Source organism: Callospermophilus lateralis, chromosome 10 (assembly GCF_048772815.1).
Source record: "Callospermophilus lateralis isolate mCalLat2 chromosome 10, mCalLat2.hap1, whole genome shotgun sequence".
Lineage (NCBI taxonomy): Eukaryota > Metazoa > Chordata > Mammalia > Rodentia > Sciuridae > Callospermophilus > Callospermophilus lateralis.
In genome coordinates this window covers 86839550-86853188 of record NC_135314.1, presented here as the reverse complement: position 1 = coordinate 86853188, position 13639 = coordinate 86839550, and the positions used below count along the sequence as shown (strand labels likewise).

At 37.2% G+C, this 13639-nt stretch overlaps 1 non-coding gene across 1 annotated transcript; it reads left to right on the top strand.

The window, feature by feature from the left end:
* Positions 1 to 11119: 11119 nt before the first annotated feature.
* Trnav-cac (transfer RNA valine (anticodon CAC)) lies at positions 11120 to 11193 on the top strand. Its single transcript has one exon. It is a non-coding gene; the product is annotated as a tRNA-Val (tRNA).
* Positions 11194 to 13639: the final 2446 nt, after the last annotated feature.

The window sequence follows — 13639 nt, the reverse complement described above, 5'->3', positions numbered from 1 at the left end:
CTAGATACTAGCCAATTTGTGTATTACCAGATGCTGATCTAGGTATTACACAGAAAGCATTTCAGATTTTTTTTAGGGGGGTCAGTTATATTGATCTATTTTTAGTTATTTATGTATATCATTTTATAAAAGCATTTCATAGATGTGTTTTTCACCTATAATTAGCTGTTTGTTTTAGAAGAAGAAGAAGAGGAGGAGGAGGAGGAGGAGGAGGAGGGCTGGTGATATAGCTTAGATGGTAGAGCATTTGCCTAGCATGCACAAGCCTGGGTCCAATCCCCAGCACCACCAAAAAAAAAAAAAAAAAAAAAAAGAGAGAGAGATTATCCTAGATAATGTGAGTGGGCCCAATTCTGCCAGTTGAATGGTAAAGAGAACTGAGGCTTCCCTGAAGAAGAAATCTCCCTACAGATATAAATAGGTATGTCTTTGTCTGCACATGACTTTGTAAACTGCACAAGAAACTGGTATTGCTGTTTGCTTTCTGGGAGGGAATTTAATGGTGGGATGATGAAGGACAGAGAAATGCTTCTCACTGTGTATCCTTTAGTAATTTGAAGTTTTGAACTATTTGAATGTATTACCTAATCAAAAAGTTTTAATTTTTCTATTTTAAAGAGAGAAAATTCTTCAAAGGAGTTTGTTTGACTCTAATTCTCACTGATTTTCCCTTCCCTTCCCCATATATCAGATTCTTATTTAAGATCACTTAGCTAAATTGACCCAGAGTGGTCACTTGAAAAACACAGCTCTCAAAATTCACTCCTTAGAAACTATCTATGCTTTGAAAGGTTCAATAAGCAATATAATTTCAAAAGACTTTGAAAATGTCCAAGAGTCTATCTTTCATCTCAGGCTACAAATAATATGAGGAAATTCAAGAAAGTGAACATTGAAAAAGGGAATTTTCTACTTGCCTCAGAGTCGTGCACAAAAATTTCATTGAAATCCCTTCTCAAATAAACAAAACATTTTTTCAAAGTTGTGAGCATTCAGTTGCAGCTCAACAGGAAAACTTACCATGTTGCAAGGCAATCATTCAAATTTAGTGTATCCTGGCATTTTGGAATGCCACTTGAAGCCATGTAACTTCATGGTGACACACTGACAATGGCCAATTTCTGCAGTGTGAAATGGCAGGGGTTGTTTTAAAAAGAAAAAAAAAGATACACAATTTCCATATCAGACACCATCTCCAACTGGGGGCCCTTAGGATGATAGATGAAAGTAGAAGGAACCAACTCTCAATCAATAAAATGGCCAAGAGAAAAAGCCAATAGAGGAATAATGCTGAGGAGACTATAAAACAGGGAACACCAGTGTAATGCCAGAAGTTAGACAGGGGTTTATCCACTACCCTTTTGTTTTCTTTGGCATTCAGTTTATTGTAAACAAAAGTGTTATATCAGTGAATGACAGGATGGAAGATAAAGAATTGAATAAACGTGTTTCTGGTGTTTCCAGAAAACAATAAATTAAAATAGCAGCTCAACATAAGAGTTATTTTTTAAAAAACAAAAGTACTTACAGAGCTCATTTCTGTCAAAGCTCTTTAAAAACACATGGTCCATGGAAATTCATGACATCTGCAGTCAAACTACCAAGTTCCTGCAAAGTCATCTAGGTTTGCCAGCACTCTGGTGACCAGATATAAACTTTTGCTAAAAATAGGCAACCAGTAAATTTTGTATTAATAGCCCAATAAAAAGTAAGTAAAACTTTATTTTAAAAGGTACAAAACCAAAAAGCTGTAGAGGAAAATATTGACAGATTCACCTACATTGAAATATGAACAGATATGGCCATTATGGAAACCATTGTGAAGATCTCCCCTACCCCAAAAAATGGAACTACCTTACATTTCAGCAGTTCCACTCCTGGGTATATATATCCAAAAGAAATAAAATCAGTATATCAAAGAGACATCTGCAATCCCATATTTATTGCAGCACTAGTCACAATAACTAAGATATGGAAAAGAACTAAATTCCTGTCAATTGATGAATGCATAAAGAAAAAGTGGTACATATACACATAGGAATACTATTTAGCCATAAAAACTAAAATCATGTCATTTGCATGGATGGGACTAGAAATCGTTAGTTTAGGTACAGAAAGAGAAGTATCACATGATCTCACTCATACAAGAGATCTTTAAAAAAGAAAAAAAAGTTGATCTCATAGAAATTAAGAAGGAAAGTCTAGGGATATAGCTCAGTTGATAGAGTGCTTGCCTCACATGCACAAGGCCCTGAGTTCAATTCCCAGCATGAAATTAATTAATTAATTAATTAATTAAGAAGGAGCTTGGGGCATAGCTCAATGGCAGAGCTCTTCCCTAGCTTGACATCCAGCACTTCCACTACCATCAAAAAAAAAAAAAAAAAACAATTCATAGAAGTTAAGAGTAGAATAGTTTTGCCACAGGTTGAAAACAGCCAGAGTAAAGAAAGGGAGAGAAAAATGTTGATTAATGGATACCAAAGTTACGGTTAAATAGGAGCAAGAAACTCTAGGATACTTTTACACAGTAGGGTGACTACAGATAATAATGTACTGTAAGATATTTTCAAAAAGCCAGAACAGGCTGTGCATAGTGATACATGCCTGTAATCACAGCAACTCAGGAAGCTAAGACAGGAGGATCACAAGTTTAAGGTCAACCTCAGCATTTAGCAAGACCCTCTCTCAAAATAAAAAATAAAAATGGCTGAAGATATACCTTAGTGCTTGAGTGACCTTCGTACAATTGAAAAGAAAGAAAGAAAGGATTTTAAGAATTTCACTACAAAGAATGACAAACGTTTGAGGAGATAAATACATTCAAACTGACTGAAACATCAGGCAACGTATACATGTTTTGAACATTACATGGTAGCTCATTAATATGTACTACTTTTATGTTTTTGTGTATGCATTACAAATAAAAAGTGGAAACCTAGAAAATTGAGAGAGTAAAAAACATTCCTAAAACAAAACAAAGTTCACAATGAAAAACACATTTAAAATATGTTTAATTCACATAAAACATAAATCAAGTGTATGTCTAATAAATGAAGAGCTCCTTAAAACACGAAGAAAAAGACACATCAATGAGAATCAAAAGAAAGGCACAGGCAATTCATAGAAAAGGAAATTAAAAAGGCTAATTAATACTTGAAAAGGTGTTTAATAACATGGTAATCAAGAACAAGTAATCAAAATATCAATGACATAGCATCCCTCCCTCCTATCAGGGAGGAAAATATTGAAGCTGTGTGAATCTCACTGCTGGCAAGAGGATGGAAGAACGTGCACCTTCCTATCTGGGAGTGCAAATTAGAAGCATCTCTGAGTGCTATCAAATTTTAAAATGTGAATTCCATTTGACAAAACAATTCCACTTTTATGGATATCACTTAGAGATATAATTACACTAGATTACAGGATCAAGGATTGTGCTCTATAATAGAGTTATTCAGAGCAAAAAAAGAAAAAGTGAAAATCAAGGTCTATGGCAGAAGAAAGTGGTTCCACGTTACGATACACATACGTCTGGAATGTGGAACATCAAAACAGGCCCATGTGTATACACATAAAAGACTTAACAATATTTTTAAGGCAAGTCAAATTTATAATGCTATAGAATGGGTATATGCCTGTATGTGTCTTTTATATAAATCTATAGACACGTGGGAAGAAGGTCTGAATTTACAGAAACCAAATAGCTGATAGTGGATTCTTCTGATGAGAATAGAAAGGGGACAGCAAATGGCAGAGGGGCTTTCCCTTTAAACTCTTTATCCATTTACATTATCTAAATAGTGATTTTTTTTTTTTAACCTGCTCTATGGTAAAGCTGAATGGTGCTGCCAAAGACCTGTATTTGGTGACATATGTGTGCCAATTTTGCTAGAGTATAGTACATAGGTATTTAATCAAATGCTAATCTGTGTGTTGTGATAAAGGCATTTTGTAATTATGATTAATAACTCTAGTCAGTGACTGTATGTAAATTACTGTCAATAATGTGGACGGGGGCTGGGGATATAGCTCAGTTGGTAGAGTGCTTGCCTCACATGCATAAGGTCCTGGGTTCAATCACCAGCACCACAAAAAAAAGAAAAGAAAGAAAGAAAAAGGAGAATAATGTGGACAGGCCTCATCTAATCAGTTTAAGGTCTTAAGAACAAAAATGAGGTTTCGCAGAGAAGAAAAGCTCTGTCCTGAGGCTACAGCACCAGCCCCTGAGAGTTTCTGCCTGATGTCTTGTCCTTCAGATTTTTGGACTTGTGGACCCCCATAAGCCTGTGAGTCCATTCAGAGAGAGAGAAAGATGCCTGTTGATTCAGCTCCTCTGGTGGTCCTGATGGATACAAGTGAGTTACATCAAGATGAGAAGATCATCCTATATAACCTGGGAGGGCCCTAAATGCCATCGTGAGTGTCCTTACAAAAAGAAGCCAGAGGGGAGCAGACAGACACATAAAAGAGGAGACAATGTGAAGAGATAGAAGTAGAGATTAAAGTGATGTGACCAACAGCCCCGTGAGTCTGGCGGCCACAGAAAGCAGGAAGAGTCAAGAGGGCATCTCCCCTAAAACTTCAGTGGGAATGAAGCCATATTTGAGCCCAGAGAATCTGATTTTGAATTTCTGGTCTCCAAAATTGTGAGGGAACATATTTCTGATTGTTATGGTTTGAATGTGAGGTGTCCCCCAAAAACTCATGTGTAAGACAATGCAAGAAGGTTCAGAAGAGATACGACTGGGTTATAGTCTTAACCTGATCCGTGAATTAATCCCCTGGTGGGGATTCAGAGTGGCAACTGAAGTGGTAGGGTGTGGCTAGGGAGGTGGGAATTGGGGCGTGGCTTTGGGGTATATATTTGTATCTGGAGAGTGGAATGTCTCTCTCTCTCTCTGCTTTCTGATCACCAGGTGAGCTGCTTCCCTCTGCCACACTCTTCTGCCCTGATGTCCTGCCTTACCTTGAGCCCTGAGGAATGGAGCTGAGTGTCCATGGACTGAGATCTGAAACTCTGAGCCTCCAAATAAATTTTTCCTTCTCTACAATTGTTCTGGTCAAATCCTTGAGTCACAGCAGTGAAAAAGCTGACTACAACACTGGTGTTTTAAAACACCAAGTTGGTGGTAATTTGTCACACTGGCCACAAGAATCTAATGTGCATGTACATATTTATGTAATACTTATATAAAAATACAGAAATCAAAATGTTCTCATAACTAGAGAAGTGGCCATGAACTCATAGAAAGAATGGGATCTCTGGATGCAGAATGGGATCTCTCATGCTCCATCACCAGCTAAATGGCTTCAGGAAAATCATCCAAACACTTAAATCTCAGTGTCTTCATGCACAAAGTGGGTTAGTAATTGCTCCTGAGGTAGGCAAAGCAATGGCATGCAAAACCTTCCAAGTTCCAATCCCCAGAACTGGCTACTATTATCTTTCATGCCAAAGAGGACTTTGCAGATGAGTTTTAAGGATCTTGAAATTGGAAGATTATCTTAGACAATCCTAATGGATGCAAAAGTTCTTACAAGAGAGAAGTGGGAGATCAGTCAGATTGAGAGATATGACAATTGAAGCAGAGAACAGAAAAAGAGAGAGGTTTGAAGAATGCTACGTTTCCAGAAGAAGGGGCCTGGGAATGTGGCTCAGTGGAGGAGAACTTACCCAGCATGCATAAGGTCCTGGGTTCAATCCTCAGCACTGGGAGGAAGGAAGGAAGGGAGGAAGGAGTTTTTTAATCCACTAAAGTTGTGATAATTTGTCACATCAGCAGTAGGAAATGATATGACTTAAAAATACTTTTTAATTATGAATACATTTATTATTAGAAAAGCCTATATTTAAAATAATTCTGAGAAGTAACTTATGTACACAGAAACTATTTCTGTAAGTCAAAAAATGCTTATATTCGAACATTCAGATTTTTAGGAAGTCTTAACTATAGGGTTCATTTTTGTGTATCCAATTCTCCAGATGTGGAGCAAATTTACTTTCCATTAATTTAAGAAAAATTTATGTTAAAAAATAATGATTTTATGTAATTCTCTGACGTCCTGACCTTGAAGTCTATATTCAAGGAGGGCATTTGGCCAAGAAAACTGAATGACCTCTGTGTTCCTTCGGTTTTTATCAGAAGGAGACAGACCTAAAGCTTATTTCTTTTTCTAGTGAAGGCTGCCAAGTTTTCTTTGAAAAATTACCTTAGTTTTGTTCTAGAAGGCAGTATCTCCAAAGCTCCATACAGGTCAATGTAAACTCTGGGAGGATACAGTGAAATATCCATCATGCCCTTGACCTAAACCTAGCCATCCATGCTTCATATGGCCAGCACCTCATTTTCAGCAACCTTTAGCTCATTTCCCACCTGGACTTTACAGTCAGTGATGCTCTCACATAAACTCCAGGACCTCTCTTCTCAAAACCGTGTCCTGACCCTGTTCACAGTCCCCAGTTCTAGAGAACCCCCGTACCTACACTCTGCACCTTCCCTCTGCCCAGGGAGCTTTGCCAATGTCATCTTGATAACTGAACATTTGATTGCATGGTCCACCATAAAATCAGGCTGTCATCAGCCTGGTCTACAGGGGTTAGCTGTCTGTCTTCTCTTGTGCTCCTCTTTCACTAAATTTTCCATTGCAGGAGCTATTGACTACTCATCAAAATCTTTCCCTAAACACTCACCTCATCCTCACTCTCTCGACAAGCAAATTTACCTATGAGATGTTCCTCTGAATGTAAGGGTCAACTAGCAGATTCTTCTACTTCCTTGTACTCTGTCTGCAAAGGTGCACCTGGTCAAGGCCTCTTTCCTTCATCATTCCACCATCACTCCCTTGTGACACCTCCACCGGCCACCCTTCTTCTCTTCCTGCACCACTGTCTTTCTTTACACTCACCATTTTGTCCATAAACATTCCCAAGTTCTTTCTGTTCTTTGATCACCTTTTCTTCCCAGATATCTAAATTAAAATCAAAATATAATAAAGACATCACCCCTACTTCTTTATACCAACTAAAGTTTATCATATGTTTCTGGTGGACCCAGGATGGTACTAACTGTCTATGTGCATTATCACATCTATTCTTGAGATAGGTATTGCCATGAGTTAATCTGCACAAATAGTATTGAAACTGTGTTAAAAAATCCAAGAAGCTCATCAAAAAAGAGCTAGCATACAGAAGAAATGCAGGTTTGGACCCATGCTAGCTCACACTGCAAATGCCTGTGCTAACCACAGAGCATGCTGACTCTTTCCTGAAAGCCCTTTTCCTTTTTTTGACTCACATGATCTGACCCTGCCTGCTCACTCTGCTGAGTTCCTTCCCGAGTGCCATTTGTAAATTCTTGATTCCAAATTCCAGTGGCCCCTTCCTGGTTCTCTTCCAAATGGTCATGCTGCCTTCCCATAATTCCCTCCTTACTCTCCAACTTCTCCAACTTCTTCCTCTTTTGAATCCCCATCCTGCTTAGGTCTGTTCTGGATTTTCTTCTACATTCTTCATACCTTTACCATTTGCTAGCAGGTCATGTTGATACAAAAACCAGCCCTATTTATAGGGTTTGGTTTTGTTTTGTTTTAGTAATTAAACAACAATTTATTGAAACTTTCCTCTTCAGGTCCTGAAATGTTTATTCTGACAAACATGGAATCTCTCCCAGGGCGTGGATAGCTGTGAGAGCTCCCACCTGGTGAAGGACAGACAGCTAAATGCACAGTGCTGGAAAGACGATGCACAAACACAGGCTCTCAGAAGACTTTTGCATTTTCAATGTAGGAAGGCACCTTCCCCATTTGTGAAATAGAAGACCCTCCACCTCACCAGCACCATGTGGGAGGTCTATCCATGATATAAAAACAGCAAACATGTGAATCCCAAAGGAGCCGGGGAATGACAATTAATAGATGTTCAAATAATAGGACCAAGTAAAATGCATCTACTTAGGCTAAATCGCCCTTGTTACTTACAAATTGTTATGTTATTTTCTATCTGGCACCTCCTTTAATTTGTATTTATGTTGAATGTGGTAGGTATTTGGTGTGCTCTTCCAGCTTAAGCAAGCCTACTTGAAACAGGTTTTCTGGCAAATGTCTCCAATAACACCCCATGGACTCCCTCCAATACATTGCATGAAGCCAAACTATAATGAAGTGATGTTTATTTATTAAGTTGGTGAGCAGTTTTATCTGCTTGTTTTTTTATCAAAAGGGCTTAATTCTCCTCTTCTGGTTCAGAGGAAAGCAACAGCATATTCTCCTGAGGCACAGACAGGAAGAGAACTCTTTTCCCATTATCCAAAATATTCTCCAAAATGTCCAGGCCTTTTGTTCTGAGAGCATCCTCCAGCTGTAATTGAAGGATGCTCTTGGATGCGGTGCTCATGTTGGCCACAGAAAGGGAACTGAGGTGGAGACAGGTACACACATCCAAACTTCATCAGTCCCATCCCTTCCCTCCATTTGGAACTATTCCCATTGTCGTTAAAATGCATCTATTTGGGGCTGGGATTGTGGCTCAGGGGTAGAGCGCTCACCTAGTATGTGTGGGGCCCTGGGTTTGATCCTTAGCACCACATAAAAATAAATGAATGGAATAAAGGTATTGTGTCCCACTACAACTAAAAAAAATAAATATTTTTTAGATGCATCTATTTATTTCTTTCATTGTGTATTTAATAATATCAATTGTTCACAGAAACAACTATAGAAGCCAACCTGGCCACCAATCCTTCTATTTTTTTCACAATGCCTATAAGAAACCATGGGTGAAAGGGTTCATCATTAGTTAATTTTCCTACACACACACTGAAGTTGAAAAATCAGAAAAGAAAGGGATACCTTCGAAATTTAATCTAATTAACTCAACACGTAACGCAAGGTAACAATCTCTTACTCTTCTAAAGACAGCCAACTTTCTCAGTACTAAATAAAGTAGTCAGTGACCAGAAGAAAAATGCTGGGCCCAGACCATCAAACTCAGGAGTGTGTGTCTAGTACAATCTCCGAGAAGGAAGATTGCCCAGCAGAACTCTGACATTCTAGGCCTTGGTGAAGGGTTTGCTGTTCTGTGTTTAGGATTTGAGGAAACTCATCAATTCCAATATGACTCAACTGAAATAGACCCCAAAACCATTGTGCTCTGCCTGCATCCCAAGAAAAATTTTCATTGCTAATTATATTTCACACACACCTCAAAATAAAGAATGAGCATACCTTGGATTGAGCCATAAAATCATTCTCATCCATACAAAGAGGACACTCCATGGCATATTAATAAATTGCCATTCTGGTCTCCTGCCAATATGATTTTGTTTTGTTTTGTTTAGTTTTGTTTTGTGAAGGTCCAGTTTCTGCTACTCAAGTTGAGGTTTACAACCTTGGAAGTCTCTTAGGTAGTCAGAAAGCTCTCCCTTCTCTGACTCCTGGGGTTTGTGCTTTTCTCTTTAAAACATCAACAATGATCTCATCTCTTACAAACAAACTTCACAAGCAAGCTTAGAAGGTGGTCAATACCTAATAAATGTAACAAAAAGCTATTGCTTTTATTTATACCAACAATATCTAGTTATAAAATATAATAAATCCCTTTCTCAGTGGCAAAATAGAAAATTGAAATACATAGAACCTTTGTGAACCAAATGATAAAACTTAACCAAAAGACATAAAAGATTTTATTAACTAGAGAGAGGCCACATTCCTGAATGAAAAGGCTTGCTTTTATAAAGAAGTCTCAGCATATTTATAAATATACTTAATGAAATTCCCATCCAATTTTCAAAGAATTGGTGGGGGGGGGGAGAGCACACTTAGCATGATAGGATACTTCTAAACTTCTTCTGAAAGAAGAAAATAAACTTAAAAGCTATTCAAGAGAAGTTTGAAAAGAAAAAGAATGCAGGGAGCTGTTCTGCCAGGCAGCAATGATGCAGCCATTACTCAGCATAGTAACAGTGCCGAAATAGAAAAACAAGGGAAACACAAAGTCCAGAAACACCCACTGTTTGACAGAGATGGCGTTTCCATCAGAGGGAAAATAAGGGCTATAACAAATGGCATTGGGCTACCTAGAGGACAATTTTAATAAAGGTAATGCAGTTAAGTCACTATTTCAAATTCAGATTAAAAAAAAAAAAACAGAAATTCACATTGATTGATGATTTAAATGAAACCATAAACTTCTCTGAAGGAAACAGTGACAAAGTTTTCTAACTGTGGTTGGGGAAGACTTCATATGCACAACACAAACATCAGAAACAAGAAAATGAAAGAGTGATTAATTTTGCCACAGAGCACTACATTGGGAAATATGACTGACAAAAATTTTGAAAGTATTTGACTAACCTGTTAATAACGAATCTGTAACACCTTTGGCAGTTAATGTCCTAAGTGTTTAAAAAGTTTTTCAAAGCTCAATAAAAAGAAATTGTCCAAATAGAAAAAAATACCAAAGGGAATAAACAGACAATTCACTCAAAAAGAATTTCAAGTAGCCATAAAAGAAATGATGAAATGTTCTTTCTCAATAATAATAAAATAAAATTCTAAGAATGAGATATCATTTTTCACTACCAACTTGAAAAAATAGTTTTAAATCCACAAAACCAAACTGGGAGTCTGGTGAGATAAACAATTTCTTATATTAGTGATATAAATTGTTACAAATTTTCTAGAATGCCTTTTGAACATATATATAAATCAATAAACATATAAATACCCTTAAGCTCATCAATTGGCCTTCTACTGATCCTAACAAAATAATAAGATATAAGCAAGGTGATAAGCACAAAGGCCATTCATCCAGTTAATTTATAGCTTAAAAAAATAGAAGAAACCTATAAACTCAACCATAGACAACTGAGTAAATAAATCATGATATTCAGTGATAACAATGATAATGTAAATGCATATATAAAATACATACATATTCATTAATGTAGACATGTATTTGTTGGATATTATAAGAATTTAAATGCAACTTGAAAATAATGAGCATAAATACAAATATAAAGGGAAAAATTGGTTAGACATAAAATTGCTTTCATTATTAGGTGATTTTGTTTTCTTCTTTTTACTCATCAATGTGTTCTAAAAGAATATATTTCTTGGCTGGGGATGTAGCTCAGTCGGTAGAGTGCTTGCCTCACATGCACAAGGCCCTGGGTTCAATCCCCAGCACCACAACAACAAAAAAATTGTTAAGGTCTGTTACAAATATTAAAATATGTAATTAATGTTATTCTCATTCTCTCTCTATCCCTAATGCCTACTTTATACCTATATCACAATTATCTCTTTTCTAAGTGTTATCCATCATGGTCTGTATTTATGGCACTTTTCCTTAGCTTCAGAGTTTGTAAACCTACTTACATTGGGTAGCGGGGAGGAAGATGGGAATAAACTACCTGGCTCCTCCAGCAAAAAGAAGGCAAAACACCATAATACTTTATTCACCAAACCATGAGATAGAAAAGGCACAGGGGGGAAAAGGACTGGTAATGCCTCTAAATTGGCTCTGAACCACATGAAGAGCATCTCCTTCCCCCATCCTCAACCAAGAAGTTTTGCTACTTCCTTCTCCTGCCCCGCTGTTGGGTCAGCTCCCTCCACTGCCTTGAAAACCATTTGCACCATGCCCACCATCCCTACTTCCCTCCTCTTGCCTCCATCCTGATAAGGGGAATAAACATCCATAACAGACATTGTTAACTGCTTTGTCCCAACTTTTGCAGTAATGGAGACACCACAAGATCCTCAAGGAGCTCACTTCATCTTCCACCACCCAGTCAAGCTCCTCACTTGTTTAACTCACGCCTCCTCTTTTAACTTAAGTGCATCCTTCTGTCTGTCTTCTGGTGCCTTGAAACGCAATTGGTCAGCATCTTCATAAACACCCTCGCTGAAGACAGGGACCAATCATCTCCTTGGACTCAACTTCTCCTAAACAAAGTATGGAGTTTATGGAAAGGAGTTGGCAAAATGAGAAATGAATGATATCCATTGGTTTATTATCATGATCATATTATCTATAGTAATTCTTATTCCAACAATAGCACCTTAAACAGTGCATGATATGTATGTATAACAATATTCTATAGCAACATTTAATAATGTACATTTATATAAGTATTTAACAAATATTTATCAAATATTTAAGAATGAAAGTGAGGAAAGAAAAATGAGGGGAAAAAAAGAACAAAGGCCTTTCTTGACCTATATATAAGCAGTAAACAAGTACTGCCAAAATTTCCCGCTCTGTTTTTTTTCTTTTTTTTTAATTGATTTTATTCTCTTAAGTACATGACAACGGAATGCATTACAATTCTTATTACACATACAGAGCACAATTTTTCATATCTTTGTATATAAAGTCCAACATTTCCCACTTTGAAAGCTACATCTTTAAAAGGAGAGCACTGTCTTCAAACTTGGATCCCCCATATTATCTTGAAGAGTACAAATCTCACAGGGACAGAAGCCAAACTTCAGGATAGTTTGCTGAGGAAAGACCACAAAGTAGAATAATAGATGCCAAGTTTAAATCATTTAAAGGATAATTTTTCTCCTTCTATTAGGGAAGAAAAAATTGAGTATAAAAAAATGAAAATGCTCCTGTACATGAGTCAGGCCCTTTCTTGGTATCATTGAGTGTATTCTATGCTATGTTTATTCACCATCTGAATTGGTAGGTCTGCTCAGCAAAGCATGATAAAGAGTAAGACAGAGGAGAATATTCAAAAAGAGGTGTCACTGCAAGGAATAGTTTCAACTTGCCTGGCATTTCCCATTCATAAATGCTAGATTTATGTAAAACGGATGTCACTGGGAGTGCTCTCTTGCTTACATTTTGAATCCTGCCACCTAATTTGTTAACATATGGGCTGCGAGTTGGACAGTTCGTGCTTAGGAACTGAAATATGTATCAAGCATAAGAAAAACAGGATGGCGTGATCTTGATGCAGAACATGTTGCCATCTATTGTTTGTCAGAGGAAAAGGGATGCAAATTTCAGAACCTAAATGAATAAGATGAATCAGTATCTGGATGGCATTCATTGCAGGAACATTCCAACGGAAGTGGTGAAATAGGACAATCCATCAAGGTGTAAAAAATAAAAAGGGAAGGAAGGAAAAACAATTTTAGTTTTTTGAATGACATAACCACAGAAGTTTGGAGATAAGTTTTATTTGAAATAAGAGATTTGAAGGTAGAAATGCTTACAGCACTTCACCAGAACAATGATCTTAAGTTTGGGGCTTTGCAGACTCTTAGGTAATGAGCTGTCTGGAATTCATTAAGTAGGTGGAAATCACTTTTGAATGTGTGCTGAAAACCAGAGATATTGAATTGTCCTTTACCGTTTAAGGCAAATCTTCCTAAATGCTTCAAAAGAAGCTCCTGCAGATGTGGAGGTTATTTCAAGAATATAAGTCTCATGAGGACAGAGTTGTATGTTTTTTTAATCTACCATCTCCCTGGTGCCTAAAACCATGCCTGGAACACAGTAGGTATTCAGCAAACAGTGTGCAGATGATTTAATAAGACTTACATAGCAGGGAGTAAAACTAGGGGATCCTTGAACTTGTGAAAGAAAAAAGAAGGATATGAATGGAAAAATGAAAAGAGGGAA